This window comes from Anomaloglossus baeobatrachus, chromosome 4 (genome assembly GCF_048569485.1).
Source record: "Anomaloglossus baeobatrachus isolate aAnoBae1 chromosome 4, aAnoBae1.hap1, whole genome shotgun sequence".
Classification (NCBI taxonomy): domain Eukaryota; kingdom Metazoa; phylum Chordata; class Amphibia; order Anura; family Aromobatidae; genus Anomaloglossus; species Anomaloglossus baeobatrachus.
This window is the reverse complement of record NC_134356.1, coordinates 645,096,000-645,109,124: the sequence shown is the minus strand read 5'-3', so window position 1 is coordinate 645,109,124 and position 13,125 is coordinate 645,096,000. Positions and strand designations below refer to the sequence as shown.

At 46.4% G+C, this 13,125-nt stretch overlaps 27 non-coding genes across 27 annotated transcripts; all 27 read left to right on the top strand.

Annotated features, from left to right (window-relative positions):
• The first annotated feature begins 225 nt into the window (after positions 1–225).
• LOC142304725 (U4 spliceosomal RNA) lies at positions 226–366 on the top strand. The gene has a single exon (XR_012753376.1). It is a non-coding gene; the product is annotated as a U4 spliceosomal RNA (small nuclear RNA).
• Positions 367–650: 284 nt separating this feature from the next.
• Positions 651–791, top strand: LOC142304852 (U4 spliceosomal RNA). Its single transcript, XR_012753500.1, has one exon. It is a non-coding gene; the product is annotated as a U4 spliceosomal RNA (small nuclear RNA).
• A 283-nt stretch (positions 792–1,074) lies between these two features.
• LOC142305053 (U4 spliceosomal RNA) lies at positions 1,075–1,215 on the top strand. The gene has a single exon (XR_012753691.1). It is a non-coding gene; the product is annotated as a U4 spliceosomal RNA (small nuclear RNA).
• Positions 1,216–1,498: 283 nt separating this feature from the next.
• LOC142305052 (U4 spliceosomal RNA) lies at positions 1,499–1,639 on the top strand. The gene has a single exon (XR_012753690.1). It is a non-coding gene; the product is annotated as a U4 spliceosomal RNA (small nuclear RNA).
• Positions 1,640–1,923: 284 nt separating this feature from the next.
• On the top strand, positions 1,924–2,064 carry LOC142305051 (U4 spliceosomal RNA). Its single transcript, XR_012753689.1, has one exon. It is a non-coding gene; the product is annotated as a U4 spliceosomal RNA (small nuclear RNA).
• A 284-nt stretch (positions 2,065–2,348) lies between these two features.
• On the top strand, positions 2,349–2,489 carry LOC142304478 (U4 spliceosomal RNA). The gene has a single exon (XR_012753138.1). It is a non-coding gene; the product is annotated as a U4 spliceosomal RNA (small nuclear RNA).
• Positions 2,490–2,773: 284 nt separating this feature from the next.
• Positions 2,774–2,914, top strand: LOC142304758 (U4 spliceosomal RNA). The gene has a single exon (XR_012753407.1). It is a non-coding gene; the product is annotated as a U4 spliceosomal RNA (small nuclear RNA).
• A 284-nt stretch (positions 2,915–3,198) lies between these two features.
• LOC142305050 (U4 spliceosomal RNA) lies at positions 3,199–3,339 on the top strand. Its single transcript, XR_012753688.1, has one exon. It is a non-coding gene; the product is annotated as a U4 spliceosomal RNA (small nuclear RNA).
• A 284-nt stretch (positions 3,340–3,623) lies between these two features.
• On the top strand, positions 3,624–3,764 carry LOC142304618 (U4 spliceosomal RNA). The gene has a single exon (XR_012753273.1). It is a non-coding gene; the product is annotated as a U4 spliceosomal RNA (small nuclear RNA).
• A 284-nt stretch (positions 3,765–4,048) lies between these two features.
• On the top strand, positions 4,049–4,189 carry LOC142304724 (U4 spliceosomal RNA). Its single transcript, XR_012753375.1, has one exon. It is a non-coding gene; the product is annotated as a U4 spliceosomal RNA (small nuclear RNA).
• A 284-nt stretch (positions 4,190–4,473) lies between these two features.
• On the top strand, positions 4,474–4,614 carry LOC142305238 (U4 spliceosomal RNA). The gene has a single exon (XR_012753863.1). It is a non-coding gene; the product is annotated as a U4 spliceosomal RNA (small nuclear RNA).
• Positions 4,615–4,897: 283 nt separating this feature from the next.
• LOC142305048 (U4 spliceosomal RNA) lies at positions 4,898–5,038 on the top strand. The gene has a single exon (XR_012753687.1). It is a non-coding gene; the product is annotated as a U4 spliceosomal RNA (small nuclear RNA).
• A 283-nt stretch (positions 5,039–5,321) lies between these two features.
• LOC142305047 (U4 spliceosomal RNA) lies at positions 5,322–5,462 on the top strand. The gene has a single exon (XR_012753686.1). It is a non-coding gene; the product is annotated as a U4 spliceosomal RNA (small nuclear RNA).
• Positions 5,463–5,745: 283 nt separating this feature from the next.
• On the top strand, positions 5,746–5,886 carry LOC142305046 (U4 spliceosomal RNA). The gene has a single exon (XR_012753685.1). It is a non-coding gene; the product is annotated as a U4 spliceosomal RNA (small nuclear RNA).
• Positions 5,887–6,170: 284 nt separating this feature from the next.
• On the top strand, positions 6,171–6,311 carry LOC142305045 (U4 spliceosomal RNA). Its single transcript, XR_012753684.1, has one exon. It is a non-coding gene; the product is annotated as a U4 spliceosomal RNA (small nuclear RNA).
• Positions 6,312–6,595: 284 nt separating this feature from the next.
• Positions 6,596–6,736, top strand: LOC142305044 (U4 spliceosomal RNA). Its single transcript, XR_012753683.1, has one exon. It is a non-coding gene; the product is annotated as a U4 spliceosomal RNA (small nuclear RNA).
• A 284-nt stretch (positions 6,737–7,020) lies between these two features.
• On the top strand, positions 7,021–7,161 carry LOC142305042 (U4 spliceosomal RNA). Its single transcript, XR_012753682.1, has one exon. It is a non-coding gene; the product is annotated as a U4 spliceosomal RNA (small nuclear RNA).
• A 284-nt stretch (positions 7,162–7,445) lies between these two features.
• On the top strand, positions 7,446–7,586 carry LOC142304632 (U4 spliceosomal RNA). The gene has a single exon (XR_012753287.1). It is a non-coding gene; the product is annotated as a U4 spliceosomal RNA (small nuclear RNA).
• Positions 7,587–7,870: 284 nt separating this feature from the next.
• Positions 7,871–8,011, top strand: LOC142305040 (U4 spliceosomal RNA). Its single transcript, XR_012753681.1, has one exon. It is a non-coding gene; the product is annotated as a U4 spliceosomal RNA (small nuclear RNA).
• Positions 8,012–8,295: 284 nt separating this feature from the next.
• On the top strand, positions 8,296–8,436 carry LOC142304631 (U4 spliceosomal RNA). Its single transcript, XR_012753286.1, has one exon. It is a non-coding gene; the product is annotated as a U4 spliceosomal RNA (small nuclear RNA).
• A 284-nt stretch (positions 8,437–8,720) lies between these two features.
• LOC142304764 (U4 spliceosomal RNA) lies at positions 8,721–8,861 on the top strand. Its single transcript, XR_012753413.1, has one exon. It is a non-coding gene; the product is annotated as a U4 spliceosomal RNA (small nuclear RNA).
• A 284-nt stretch (positions 8,862–9,145) lies between these two features.
• Positions 9,146–9,286, top strand: LOC142304530 (U4 spliceosomal RNA). The gene has a single exon (XR_012753188.1). It is a non-coding gene; the product is annotated as a U4 spliceosomal RNA (small nuclear RNA).
• A 284-nt stretch (positions 9,287–9,570) lies between these two features.
• LOC142305039 (U4 spliceosomal RNA) lies at positions 9,571–9,711 on the top strand. Its single transcript, XR_012753680.1, has one exon. It is a non-coding gene; the product is annotated as a U4 spliceosomal RNA (small nuclear RNA).
• Positions 9,712–9,995: 284 nt separating this feature from the next.
• LOC142304477 (U4 spliceosomal RNA) lies at positions 9,996–10,136 on the top strand. The gene has a single exon (XR_012753137.1). It is a non-coding gene; the product is annotated as a U4 spliceosomal RNA (small nuclear RNA).
• Positions 10,137–10,420: 284 nt separating this feature from the next.
• LOC142304534 (U4 spliceosomal RNA) lies at positions 10,421–10,561 on the top strand. The gene has a single exon (XR_012753191.1). It is a non-coding gene; the product is annotated as a U4 spliceosomal RNA (small nuclear RNA).
• A 284-nt stretch (positions 10,562–10,845) lies between these two features.
• Positions 10,846–10,986, top strand: LOC142304476 (U4 spliceosomal RNA). The gene has a single exon (XR_012753136.1). It is a non-coding gene; the product is annotated as a U4 spliceosomal RNA (small nuclear RNA).
• Positions 10,987–11,270: 284 nt separating this feature from the next.
• Positions 11,271–11,411, top strand: LOC142304808 (U4 spliceosomal RNA). The gene has a single exon (XR_012753455.1). It is a non-coding gene; the product is annotated as a U4 spliceosomal RNA (small nuclear RNA).
• Positions 11,412–13,125: the final 1,714 nt, after the last annotated feature.

Genomic DNA, 13,125 nt, shown 5'->3' with positions numbered 1-13,125 from the left:
CTTGCTTCCCTCAACAGTCTAATGGTCATTTACACCTGGATCAGAAAGAAAGAGAGTTGGCCTGCAGGTAATCCTTGAAAAGTACCTCTTCCGGGAATCTTCCGACTGTCTTCTCCTAGGGACCCTTGCAGCGGCGGAAGAAAGGAAGTGGGCATTTGGAATTCTCCATAACATAAACGAGCTCTTCCTGGAAAGCGGGGATTTCTTGGTGACCTGAACTCCTTTAACTTTGCGCAGTGGCAGTATCGTAGCCCATGAAGTTTAACCGAGGCGTGATTATTGCTAATTGAAAACTTTTCCCAATACTTCGCCATGATGACTTGAAATACAGTCAGCATTGGCAATTTTTGTTGGTCTCTCAGGAGGCTTAATTCATGGTATGCAAATGACAGAAAATTAGCTCCTCCCAGTGGTGGAAAATAACTCTTCCTTCCCTCAACAGTCTAATGGTCGTTTACACCTGGATCAGAAAGAGAGAGATTTGGCCTGCAGGTAATCCTTGAAAAGTACCTCTTCCGGGAATCTTCCGACTGTCTTCTCCTAGGGACCCTTGCAGCGGCGGAAGAAAGGAAGTGGGCATTTGGAACTCTCCATAACATAAACAAGCTCTTCCTGGAAAGCGGGGATTTCTTGGTGACCTGAACTCCTTTAACATTGCGCAGTGGCAGTATCGTAGCCCATGAGGTTTAACCGAGGCGTGATTATTGCTAATTGAAAACTTTTCCCAATACCCCGCCATGCTGACTTGAAATACAGTCAGCATTGGCAATTTTTGTTGGTCTCTCAGGAGGCTTAATTCATGATATGCAAATGACAGAAAATAGCTCCTCCCAGTGGTGGAAAATAACTCTTGCTTCCCTCAACAATCTAATGGTCGTTTACACCTTGATCAGAAAGAGAGAGAGTTGGCCTGCAGGTAATCCTTGAAAAGTACCTCTTCCGGGAATCTTCCGACTGTCTTCTCCTAGGGACCCTTGCAGCGGCGGAAGAAAGGAAGTGGGCATTTGGAACTCTCCATAACATAAACGAGCTCTTCCTGGAAAGCGGGGATTTCTTGGTGACCTGAACTCCTTTAACTTTGCGCAGTGGCAGTATCGTAGCCCATGAGGTTTAACCGAGGCGTGATTATTGCTAATTGAAAACTTTTCCCAATACCCCGCCATGATGACTTGAAATACAGTCAGCATTGGCAATTTTTGTTGGTCTCTCAGGAGGCTTAATTCATGGTATGCAAATGACAGAAAATAGCTCCTCCCAGTGGTGGAAAATAACTCTTGCTTCCCTCAACAGTCTAATGGTCGTTTACACCTGGATCAGAAAGAGAGAGAGTTGGCCTGCAGGTAATCCTTGAAAAGTACCTCTTCCGGGAATCTTCCGACTGTCTTCTCCTAGGGACCCTTGCAGCGGCGGAAGAAAGGAAGAGGGCATTTGGAACTCTCCATAACATAAACGAGCTCTTCCTGGAAAGCGGGGATTTCTTGGTGACCTGAACTCCTTTAACTTTGCGCAGTGGCAGTATCGTAGCCCATGAGGTTTAACCGAGGCGTGATTATTGCTAATTGAAAACTTTTCCCAATACCCCGCCATGATGACTTGAAATACAGTCAGCATTGGCAATTTTTGTTGGTCTCTCAGGAGGCTTAATTCATGGTATGCAAATGACAGAAAATTACCTCCTCCCAGTGGTGGAAAATAACTCTTGATTCCCTCAACAGTCTAATGGTCGTTTACATCTGGATCAGAAAGAGAGAGAGTTGGCCTGCAGGTAATCCTTGAAAAGTACCTCTTCCGGGAATCTTCCGACTGTCTTCTCCTAGGGACCCTTGCAGCGGCGGAAGAAAGGAAGTGGGCATTTGGAACTCTCCATAACATAAATGAGCTCTTCCTGGAAAGCGGGGATTTCTTGGTGACCTGAACTCCTTTAACTTTGCGCAGTGGCAGTATCGTAGCCCATGAGGTTTAACCGAGGCGTGATTATTGCTAATTGAAAACTTTTCCCAATACCCCGCCATGATGACTTGAAATACAGTCAGCATTGGCAATTTTTGTTGGTCTCTCAGGAGGCTTATTTCATGGTATGCAAATGACAGAAAATTAGCTCCTCCCAGTGGTGGAAAATAACTCTTGCTTCCCTCAACAGTCTAATGGTCGTTTACACCTGGATCAGAAAGAGAGAGAGTTGGCCTGCAGGTAATCCTTGAAAAGTACCTCTTCCGGGAATCTTCCGACTGTCTTCTCCTAGGGACCCTTGCAGCGGCGGAGGAAAGGAAGTGGGCATTTGGAACTCTCCATAACATAAACGAGCTCTTCCTGGAAAGCGGGGATTTCTTGGTGACCTGAACTCCTTTAACTTTGCGCAGTGGCAGTATCGTAGCCCATGAGGTTTAACCGAGGCGTGATTATTGCTTATTGAAAACTTTTCCCAATACCCCGCCATGATGACTTGAAATACAGTCAGCATTGGCAATTTTTGTTGGTCTCTCAGGAGGCTTAATTCATGGTATGCAAATGACAGAAAATTAGCTCCTCCCAGTGGTGGAAAATAACTCTTGCTTCCCTCAACAGTCTAATGGTCGTTTACACCTGGATTAGAAAGAAAGAGAGTTGGCCTGCAGGTAATCCTTGAAAAGTACCTCTTCCGGGAATCTTCCGACTGTCTTCTCCTAGGGACCCTTGCAGCGGCGGAAGAAAGGAAGTGGGCATTTGGAACTCTCCATAACATAAACGAGCTCTTCCTGGAAAGCGGGGATTTCTTGGTGACCTGAACTCCTTTAACTTTGCGCAGTGGCAGTATCGTAGCCCATGAGGTTTAACCGAGGCGTGATTATTGCTAATTGAAAATATTTCCCAATACCCCACCATGATGACTTGAAATACAGTCAGCATTGGCAATTTTTGTTGGTCTCTCAGGAGGCTTATTTCATGGTATGCAAATGACAGAAGATTAGCTCCTCCCAGTGGTGGAAAATAACTCTTGCTTCCCTCAACAGTCTAATGGTCGTTTACAGCTGGATCAGAAAGAGAGAGAGTTGGCCTGCAGGTAATCCTTGAAAAGTACCTCTTCTGGGAATCTTACGACTGTCTTCTCCTAGGGACCCTTGCAGCGGCGGAAGAAAGGAAGTGGGCATTTGGAACTCTCCATAACATAAACGAGCTCTTCCTGGAAAGCGGGGATTTCTTGGTGACCTGAACTCCTTTAACTTTGCGCAGTGGCAGTATCGTAGCCCATGAGGTTTAACCGAGGCGTGATTATTGCTAATTGAAAACTTTTCCCAATACCCCGCCATGATGACTTGAAATACAGTCAGCATTGGCAATTTTTGTTGGTCTCTCAGGAGGCTTAATTCATGGTATGCAAATGACAGAAAATTAGCTCCTCCCAGTGGTGGAAAATAACTCTTGCTTCCCTCAACAATCTAATGGTCGTTTACACCTGGATCAGAAAGAGAGAGAGTTGGCCTGCAGGTAATCCTTGAAAAGTACCTCTTCCGGGAATCTTCCGACTGTCTTCTCCTAGGGACCCTTGCAGCGGCGGAAGAAAGGAAGTGGGCATTTGGAACTCTCCATAACATAAATGAGCTCTTCCTGGAAAGCGGAGATTTCTTGGTGACCTGAACTCTTTTAACTTTGCGCAGTGGCAGTATCGTAGCCCATGAGGTTTAACCGAGGTGTGATAATTGCTAATTGAAAACTTTTCCCAATACCCCGCCATGATGACTTGAAATACAGTCAGCATTGGCAATTTTTGTTGGTCTCTCAGGAGGCTTAATTCATGGTATGCAAATGACAGAAAATTAGCTCCTCCCAGTGGTGGAAAATAACTCTTGCTTCCCTCAACAGTCTAATGGTCATTTACACCTGGATCAGAAAGAAAGAGAGTTGGCCTGCAGGTAATCCTTGAAAAGTACCTCTTCCGGGAATCTTCCGACTGTCTTCTCCTAGGGACCCTTGCAGCGGCGGAAGAAAGGAAGTGGGCATTTGGAATTCTCCATAACATAAACGAGCTCTTCCTGGAAAGTGGGGATTTCTTGGTGACCTGAACTCCTTTAACTTTGCGCAGTGGCAGTATCGTAGCCCATGAAGTTTAACCGAGGCGTGATTATTGCTAATTGAAAACTTTTCCCAATACTTCGCCATGATGACTTGAAATACAGTCAGCATTGGCAATTTTTGTTGGTCTCTCAGGAGGCTTAATTCATGGTATGCAAATGACAGAAAATTAGCTCCTCCCAGTGGTGGAAAATAACTCTTCCTTCCCTCAACAGTCTAATGGTCGTTTACACCTGGATCAGAAAGAGAGAGATTTGGCCTGCAGGTAATCCTTGAAAAGTACCTCTTCCGGGAATCTTCCGACTGTCTTCTCCTAGGGACCCTTGCAGCGGCGGAAGAAAGGAAGTGGGCATTTGGAACTCTCCATAACATAAACAAGCTCTTCCTGGAAAGCGGGGATTTCTTGGTGACCTGAACTCCTTTAACTTTGCGCAGTGGCAGTATCGTAGCCCATGAGGTTTAACCGAGGCGTGATTATTGCTAATTGAAAACTTTTCCCAATACCCCGCCATGCTGACTTGAAATACAGTCAGCATTGGCAATTTTTGTTGGTCTCTCAGGAGGCTTAATTCATGATATGCAAATGACAGAAAATAGCTCCTCCCAGTGGTGGAAAATAACTCTTGCTTCCCTCAACAATCTAATGGTCGTTTACACCTTGATCAGAAAGAGAGAGAGTTGGCCTGCAGGTAATCCTTGAAAAGTACCTCTTCCGGGAATCTTCCGACTGTCTTCTCCTAGGGACCCTTGCAGCGGCGGAAGAAAGGAAGTGGGCATTTGGAACTCTCCATAACATAAACGAGCTCTTCCTGGAAAGCGGGGATTTCTTGGTGACCTGAACTCCTTTAACTTTGCGCAGTGGCAGTATCGTAGCCCATGAGGTTTAACCGAGGCGTGATTATTGCTAATTGAAAACTTTTCCCAATACCCCGCCATGATGACTTGAAATACAGTCAGCATTGGCAATTTTTGTTGGTCTCTCAGGAGGCTTAATTCATGGTATGCAAATGACAGAAAATAGCTCCTCCCAGTGGTGGAAAATAACTCTTGCTTCCCTCAACAGTCTAATGGTCGTTTACACCTGGATCAGAAAGAGAGAGAGTTGGCCTGCAGGTAATCCTTGAAAAGTACCTCTTCCGGGAATCTTCCGACTGTCTTCTCCTAGGGACCCTTGCAGCGGCGGAAGAAAGGAAGAGGGCATTTGGAACTCTCCATAACATAAACGAGCTCTTCCTGGAAAGCGGGGATTTCTTGGTGACCTGAACTCCTTTAACTTTGCGCAGTGGCAGTATCGTAGCCCATGAGGTTTAACCGAGGCGTGATTATTGCTAATTGAAAACTTTTCCCAATACCCCGCCATGATGACTTGAAATACAGTCAGCATTGGCAATTTTTGTTGGTCTCTCAGGAGGCTTAATTCATGGTATGCAAATGACAGAAAATAGCTCCTCCCAGTGGTGGAAAATAACTCTTGCTTCCCTCAACAGTCTAATGGTCGTTTACACCTGGATCAGAAAGAGAGAGAGTTGGCCTGCAGGTAATCCTTGAAAAGTACCTCTTCCGGGAATCTTCCGACTGTCTTCTCCTAGGGACCCTTGCAGCGGCGGAAGAAAGGAAGAGGGCATTTGGAACTCTCCATAACATAAACGAGCTCTTCCTGGAAAGCGGGGATTTCTTGGTGACCTGAACTCCTTTAACTTTGCGCAGTGGCAGTATCGTAGCCCATGAGGTTTAACCGAGGCGTGATTATTGCTAATTGAAAACTTTTCCCAATACCCCGCCATGATGACTTGAAATACAGTCAGCATTGGCAATTTTTGTTGGTCTCTCAGGAGGCTTAATTCATGGTATGCAAATGACAGAAAATTAGCTCCTCCCAGTGGTGGAAAATAACTCTTGCTTCCCTCAACAGTCTAATGGTCGTTTACATCTGGATCAGAAAGAGAGAGAGTTGGCCTGCAGGTAATCCTTGAAAAGTACCTCTTCCGGGAATCTTCCGACTGTCTTCTCCTAGGGACCCTTGCAGCGGCGGAAGAAAGGAAGTGGGCATTTGGAACTCTCCATAACATAAATGAGCTCTTCCTGGAAAGCGGGGATTTCTTGGTGACCTGAACTCCTTTAACTTTGCGCAGTGGCAGTATCGTAGCCCATGAGGTTTAACCGAGGCGTGATTATTGCTAATTGAAAACTTTTCCCAATACCCCGCCATGATGACTTGAAATACAGTCAGCATTGGCAATTTTTGTTGGTCTCTCAGGAGGCTTAATTCATGGTATGCAAATGACAGAAAATTAGCTCCTCCCAGTGGTGGAAAATAACTCTTGCTTCCCTCAACAGTCTAATGGTCGTTTACACCTGGATCAGAAAGAGAGAGAGTTGGCCTGCAGGTAATCCTTGAAAAGTACCTCTTCCGGGAATCTTCCGACTGTCTTCTCCTAGGGACCCTTGCAGCGGCGGAAGAAAGGAAGTGGGCATTTGGAACTCTCCATAACATAAACGAGCTCTTCCTGGAAAGCGGGGATTTCTTGGTGACCTGAACTCCTTTAACTTTGCGCAGTGGCAGTATCGTAGCCCATGAGGTTTAACCGAGGCGTGATTATTGCTAATTGAAAACTTTTCCCAATACCCCGCCATGATGACTTGAAATACAGTCAGCATTGGCAATTTTTGTTGGTCTCTCAGGAGGCTTAATTCATGGTATGCAAATGACAGAAAATTAGCTCCTCCCAGTGGTGGAAAATAACTCTTGCTTCCCTCAACAGTCTAATGGTCGTTTACACCTGGATCAGAAAGAGAGAGAGTTGGCCTGCAGGTAATCCTTGAAAAGTACCTCTTCCGGGAATCTTCCGACTGTCTTCTCCTAGGGACCCTTGCAGCGGCGGAAGAAAGGAAGTGGGCATTTGGAACTCTCCATAACATAAATGAGCTCTTCCTGGAAAGCGGGGATTTCTTGGTGACCTGAACTCCTTTAACTTTGCGCAGTGGCAGTATCGTAGCCCATGAGGTTTAACCGAGGCGTGATTATTGCTAATTGAAAACTTTTCCCAATACCCCGCCATGATGACTTGAAATACAGTCAGCATTGGCAATTTTTGTTGGTCTCTCAGGAGGCTTATTTCATGGTATGCAAATGACAGAAAATTAGCTCCTCCCAGTGGTGGAAAATAACTCTTGCTTCCCTCAACAGTCTAATGGTCGTTTACACCTGGATCAGAAAGAGAGAGAGTTGGCCTGCAGGTAATCCTTGAAAAGTACCTCTTCCGGGAATCTTCCGACTGTCTTCTCCTAGGGACCCTTGCAGCGGCGGAGGAAAGGAAGTGGGCATTTGGAACTCTCCATAACATAAACGAGCTCTTCCTGGAAAGCGGGGATTTCTTGGTGACCTGAACTCCTTTAACTTTGCGCAGTGGCAGTATCGTAGCCCATGAAGTTTAACCGAGGCGTGATTATTGCTAATTGAAAACTTTTCCCAATACCCCGCCATGATGACTTGAAATACAGTCAGCATTGGCAATTTTTGTTGGTCTCTCAGGAGGCTTAATTCATGGTATGCAAATGACAGAAAATTAGCTCCTCCCAGTGGTAGAAAATAACTCTTGCTTCCCTCAACAGTCTAATGGTCGTTTACACCTGGATCAGAAAGAGAGAGAGTTGGCCTGCAGGTAATCCTTGAAAAGTACCTCTTCCGGGAATCTTCCGACGGTCTTCTCCTAGGGACCCTTGCAGCGTTGGAAGAAAGGAAGTGGGCATTTGGAACTCTCCATAACATAAACGAGCTCTTCCTGGAAAGCGGGGATTTCTTGGTGACCTGAACTCCTTTAACTTTGCGCAGTGGCAGTATCGTAGCCCATGAGGTTTAACCGAGGCGTGATTATTGCTAATTGAAAACTTTTCCCAATACCCCGCCATGATGACTTGAAATACAGTCAGCATTGGCAATTTTTGTTGGTCTCTCAGGAGGCTTATTTCATGGTATGCAAATGACAGAAAATTAGCTCCTCCCAGTGGTGGAAAATAACTCTTGCTTCCCTCAACAGACTAATGGTCGTTTACACCTGGATCAGAAAGAGAGAGAGTTGGCCTGCAGGTAATCCTTGAAAAGTACCTCTTCCGGGAATCTTCCGACTGTCTTCTCCTAGGGACCCTTGCAGCGGCGGAGGAAAGGAAGTGGGCATTTGGAACTCTCCATAACATAAACGAGCTCTTCTTGGAAAGCGGGGATTTCTTGGTGACCTGAACTCCTTTAACTTTGCGCAGTGGCAGTATCGTAGCCCATGAAGTTTAACCGAGGCGTGATTATTGCTAATTGAAAACTTTTCCCAATACCCCGCCATGATGACTTGAAATACAGTCAGCATTGGCAATTTTTGTTGGTCTCTCAGGAGGCTTAATTCATGGTATGCAAATGACAGAAAATTAGCTCCTCCCAGTGGTAGAAAATAACTCTTGCTTCCCTCAACAGTCTAATGGTCGTTTACACCTGGATCAGAAAGAGAGAGAGTTGGCCTGCAGGTAATCCTTGAAAAGTACCTCTTCCGGGAATCTTCCGACTGTCTTCTCCTAGGGACCCTTGCAGCGTTGGAAGAAAGGAAGTGGGCATTTGGAACTCTCCATAACATAAACGAGCTCTTCCTGGAAAGCGGGGATTTCTTGGTGACCTGAACTCCTTTAACTTTGCGCAGTAGCAGTATCGTAGCCCATGAGGTTTAACCGAGGCGTGATTATTGCTAATTGAAAACTTTTCCCAATACCCCGCCATGATGACTTGAAATACAGTCAGCATTGGCAGTTTTTGTTGGTCTCTCAGGAGGCTTAATTCATGGTATGCAAATGACAGTATATTAGCTCCTCCCAGTGGTGTAAAATAACTCTTGTTTCCCTCAACAGTCTAATGGTCGTTTACACCTGGATCAGAAAGAGAGAGAGTTGGCCTGCAGGTAATCCTCGAAAAGTACCTCTTCCGGGGATCTTCCGACTGTCTTCTCCTAGGGACCCTTGCAGCGGCGGAAGAAAGGAAGTGGGCATTTGGAACTCTCCATAACATAAACGAGCTCTTCCTGGAAAGCGGGGATTTCTTGGTGACCTGAACTCCTTTAACTTTGCGCCGTGGCAGTATCGTAGCCCATGAGGTTTAACCGAGGCGTGATTATTGCTAATTGAAAACTTTTCCCAAAACCCCGCCATGATGACTTGAAATACAGTCAGCATTGGCAATTTTTGTTGATCTCTCAGGAGGCTTAATTCATGGTATGCAAATGACAGAAAATTAGCTCCTCCCAGTGGTGGAAAATAACTCTTGCCTCCCTCAACAGTCTAATGGTCGTTTACACCTGGATCAGAAAGAGAGAGAGTTGGCCTGCAGGTAATCCTCGAAAAGTACCTCTTCCGGGAATCTTCCGACTGTCTTCTCCTAGGGACCCTTGCAGCGGCGGAAGAAAGGAAGTGGGCATTTGGAACTCTCCATAACATAAACGAGCTCTTCCTGGAAAGCGGGGATTTCTTGGTGACCTGAACTCCTTTAACTTTGCGCAGTGGCAGTATCGTAGCCCATGAGGTTTAACCGAGGCGTGATTATTGCTAATTGAAAACTTTTCCCAATACCCCGCCATGATGACTTGAAATACAGTCAGCATTGGCAATTTTTGTTGGTCTCTCAGGAGGCTTAATTCATGGTATGCAAATGACAGAAAATTAGCTCCTCCCAGTGGTAGAAAATAACTCTTGCTTCCCTCAACAGTCTAATGGTCGTTTACACCTGGATCAGAAAGAGAGAGAGTTGGCCTGCAGGTAATCCTTGAAAAATACCTCTTCCGGGAAAGATCCGACTGTCTTCTCCTAGGGACCCTTGCAGCGGCGGAAGAAAGGAAGTGGGCATTTGGAACTCTCCATAACATAAACGAGCTCTTCCTGGAAAGCGGGGATTTCTTGGTGACCTGAACTCCTTTAACTTTGCGCAGTGGCAGTATCGTAGCCCATGAGGTTTAACCGAGGCGTGATTATTGCTTATTGAAAACTTTTCCCAATACCCCGCCATGATGACTTGAAATACAGTCAGCATTGGCAATTTTTGTTGGTCTCTCAGGAGGCTTAATTCATGGTATGCAAATGACAGAAAATTAGCTCCTCCCAGTGGTGGAAAATAACTCTTGCTTCCCTCAACAGTCTAATGGTCGTTTACACCTGGATCAGAAAGAGAGAGAGTTGGCCTGCAGGTAATCCTTGAAAATTACCTCTTCCGGGAATCTTCCGACTGTCTTCTCCTAGGGACCCTTGCAGCGGCGGAAGAAAGGAAGTGGGCATTTGGAACTCTCCATAACATAAACGAGCTCTTCCTGGAAAGCGGGGATTTCTTGGTGACCTGAACTCCTTTAACTTTGCGCAGTGGCAGTATCGTAGCCCATGAGGTTTAACCGAGGCGTGATTATTGCTAATTGAAAACTTTTCCCAATACCCCGCCATGACGACTTGAAATACAGTCAGCATTGGCAATTTTTGTTGGTCTCTCAGGAGGCTTAATTCATGGTATGCAAATGACAGAAAATTAGCTCCTCCCAGTGGTAGAAAATAACTCTTGCTTCCCTCAACAGTCTAATGGTCGTTTACACCTGGATCAGAAAGAGAGAGAGTTGGCCTGCAGGTAATCCTTGAAAAATACCTCTTCCGGGAAAGATCCGACTGTCTTCTCCTAGGGACCCTTGCAGCGGCGGAAGAAAGGAAGTGGGCATTTGGAACTCTCCATAACATAAACGAGCTCTTCCTGGAAAGCGGGGATTTCTTGGTGACCTGAACTCCTTTAACTTTGCGCAGTGGCAGTATCGTAGCCCATGAGGTTTAACCGAGGCGTGATTATTGCTTATTGAAAACTTTTCCCAATACCCCGCCATGATGACTTGAAATACAGTCAGCATTGGCAATTTTTGTTGGTCTCTCAGGAGGCTTAATTCATGGTATGCAAATGACAGAAAATTAGCTCCTCCCAGTGGTGGAAAATAACTCTTGCTTCCCTCAACAGTCTAATGGTCGTTTACACCTGGATCAGAAAGAGAGAGAGTTGGCCTGCAGGTAATCCTTGAAAAGTACCTCTTCCGGGAATCTTCCGACTGTCTTCTCCTAGGGACCCTTGTAGCGGCGGAAGAAAGGAAGTGGGCATTTGGAACTCTCCATAACATAAACGAGCTCTTCCTGGAAAGCGGGGATTTCTTGGATACCTGAACTCCTTTAACTTTGCGCAGTAGCAGTATCGTAGCCCATGAGGTTTCACCGAGGCGTGATTATTGCTAATTGAAAACTTTTCCCAAAACCCTGCCATGATGACTTGAAATACAGTCAGCATTGGCAATTTTTGTTGGTCGCTCAGGAGGCTTAATTCATGGTATGCAAATGACAGAAAATTAGCTCCTCCCAGTGGTGGAAAATAACTCTTGCTTCCCTCAACAGTAGAGATGAGCGAACCGGTCGCGGTTCGGCTCGAGGTTGGTTCGCCGAACGGACCTCCCGTTCGAGTTCGGTTCGTCGAACGTTCGACGAACCGAACTCGAACTGCATAGGAAACAATGGCAGGCAATCACAAACACAGAAAAACACCTAGAAAACACCCTCAAAGGTGTCCAAAAGGTCACAAACAACTCACAACACATGGGAAAGTGACAAGGACATATACTCATGCGAAAACAAAAGAGCTGGACAAGGAAAAAGAGGAGGACACACAGATATATGAGTATATGCAAGGAAACATCGATTCCATTAATGTGCAACTTGAGCCCTGCTCATTCTTGGCTTCCAATCTTGATAAATTGCCTGAGCTCGCCACGTACGTCTTGGGGATCTTGTCGTGTCCTGCAGCCAGCGTTCTCTCGGAACCTGTCTTCAGTGCTGCTGTGGGTCTGCTGGCAGATAAGCACACGTGTCTGTCCACTGACAATGTGGACATGGCTCTCAGAGGACTTTTCTTCCCCTGGGTCAGCCAGGGGACGGGAAAGGCACGCGTATTTTTGAGAGTGCTTCATGCAAAGCATCTTTTTCTTTTTCAAAAGGGAGCTCAACCGATGCCAGTCAAGTGGGGTGTGTGTGGCCCAGTGAGTGGCAACCAGGGAGACTGTGGTTGGAGTCCCCTCGCTGTGTCTCTAAAAGAACCAAGATGAACAAGTCATGGCTCTCAGAGGACTTTTCTTCCCCTGGGTCAGCCAGGGGACGGGAAAGGCACGCGTATTTTTGAGAGTGCTTCATGCAAAGCATCTTTTTCTTTTTCAAAAGGGAGCTCAACCGATGCCAGTCAAGTGGGGTGTGTGTGGCCCAGTGAGTGGAAACGAGGGAGACTGTGGTTGGAGTCCCCTCGCTGTGTCTCTAAAAGAACCAAGATGAACAAGTCATGGCTCTCAGAGGACTTTTCTTCCCCTGGGTCAGCCAGGGGACGGGAAAGGCACGCGTATTTTTGAGAGTGCTTCATGCAAAGCATCTTTTTCTTTTTCAAAAGGGAGCTCAACCGATGCCAGTCAAGTGGGGTGTGTGTGGCCCAGTGAGTGGAAACGAGGGAGACTGTGGTTGGAGTCCCCTCGCTGTGTCTCTAAAAGAACCAAGATGAACAAGTCATGGCTCTCAGAGGACTTTTCTTCCCCTGGGTCAGCCAGGGGACGGGAAAGGCACGCGTATTTTTGAGAGTGCTTCATGCAAAGCATCTTTTTCTTTTTCAAAAGGGAGCTCAACCGATGCCAGTCAAGTGGGGTGTGTGTGGCCCAGTGAGTGGAAACGAGGGAGACTGTGGCTGGAGTCCCCTCGCTGTGTCTCTAAAAGAACCAAGATGAACAAGTCATGGCTCTCAGAGGACTTTTCTTCCCCTGGGTCAGCCAGGGGACGGGAAAGGCACGCGTATTTTTGAGAGTGCTTCATGCAAAGCATCTTTTTCTTTTTCAAAAGGGAGCTCAACCGATGCCAGTCAAGTGGGGTGTGTGTGGCCCAGTGAGTGGCAACGAGGGAGACTGTGGTTGGAGTCCCCTCGCTGTGTCTCTAAAAGAACCAAGATGAACAAGTCATGGCTCTCAGAGGACTTTTCTTCCCCTGGGTCAGCCAGGGGACGGG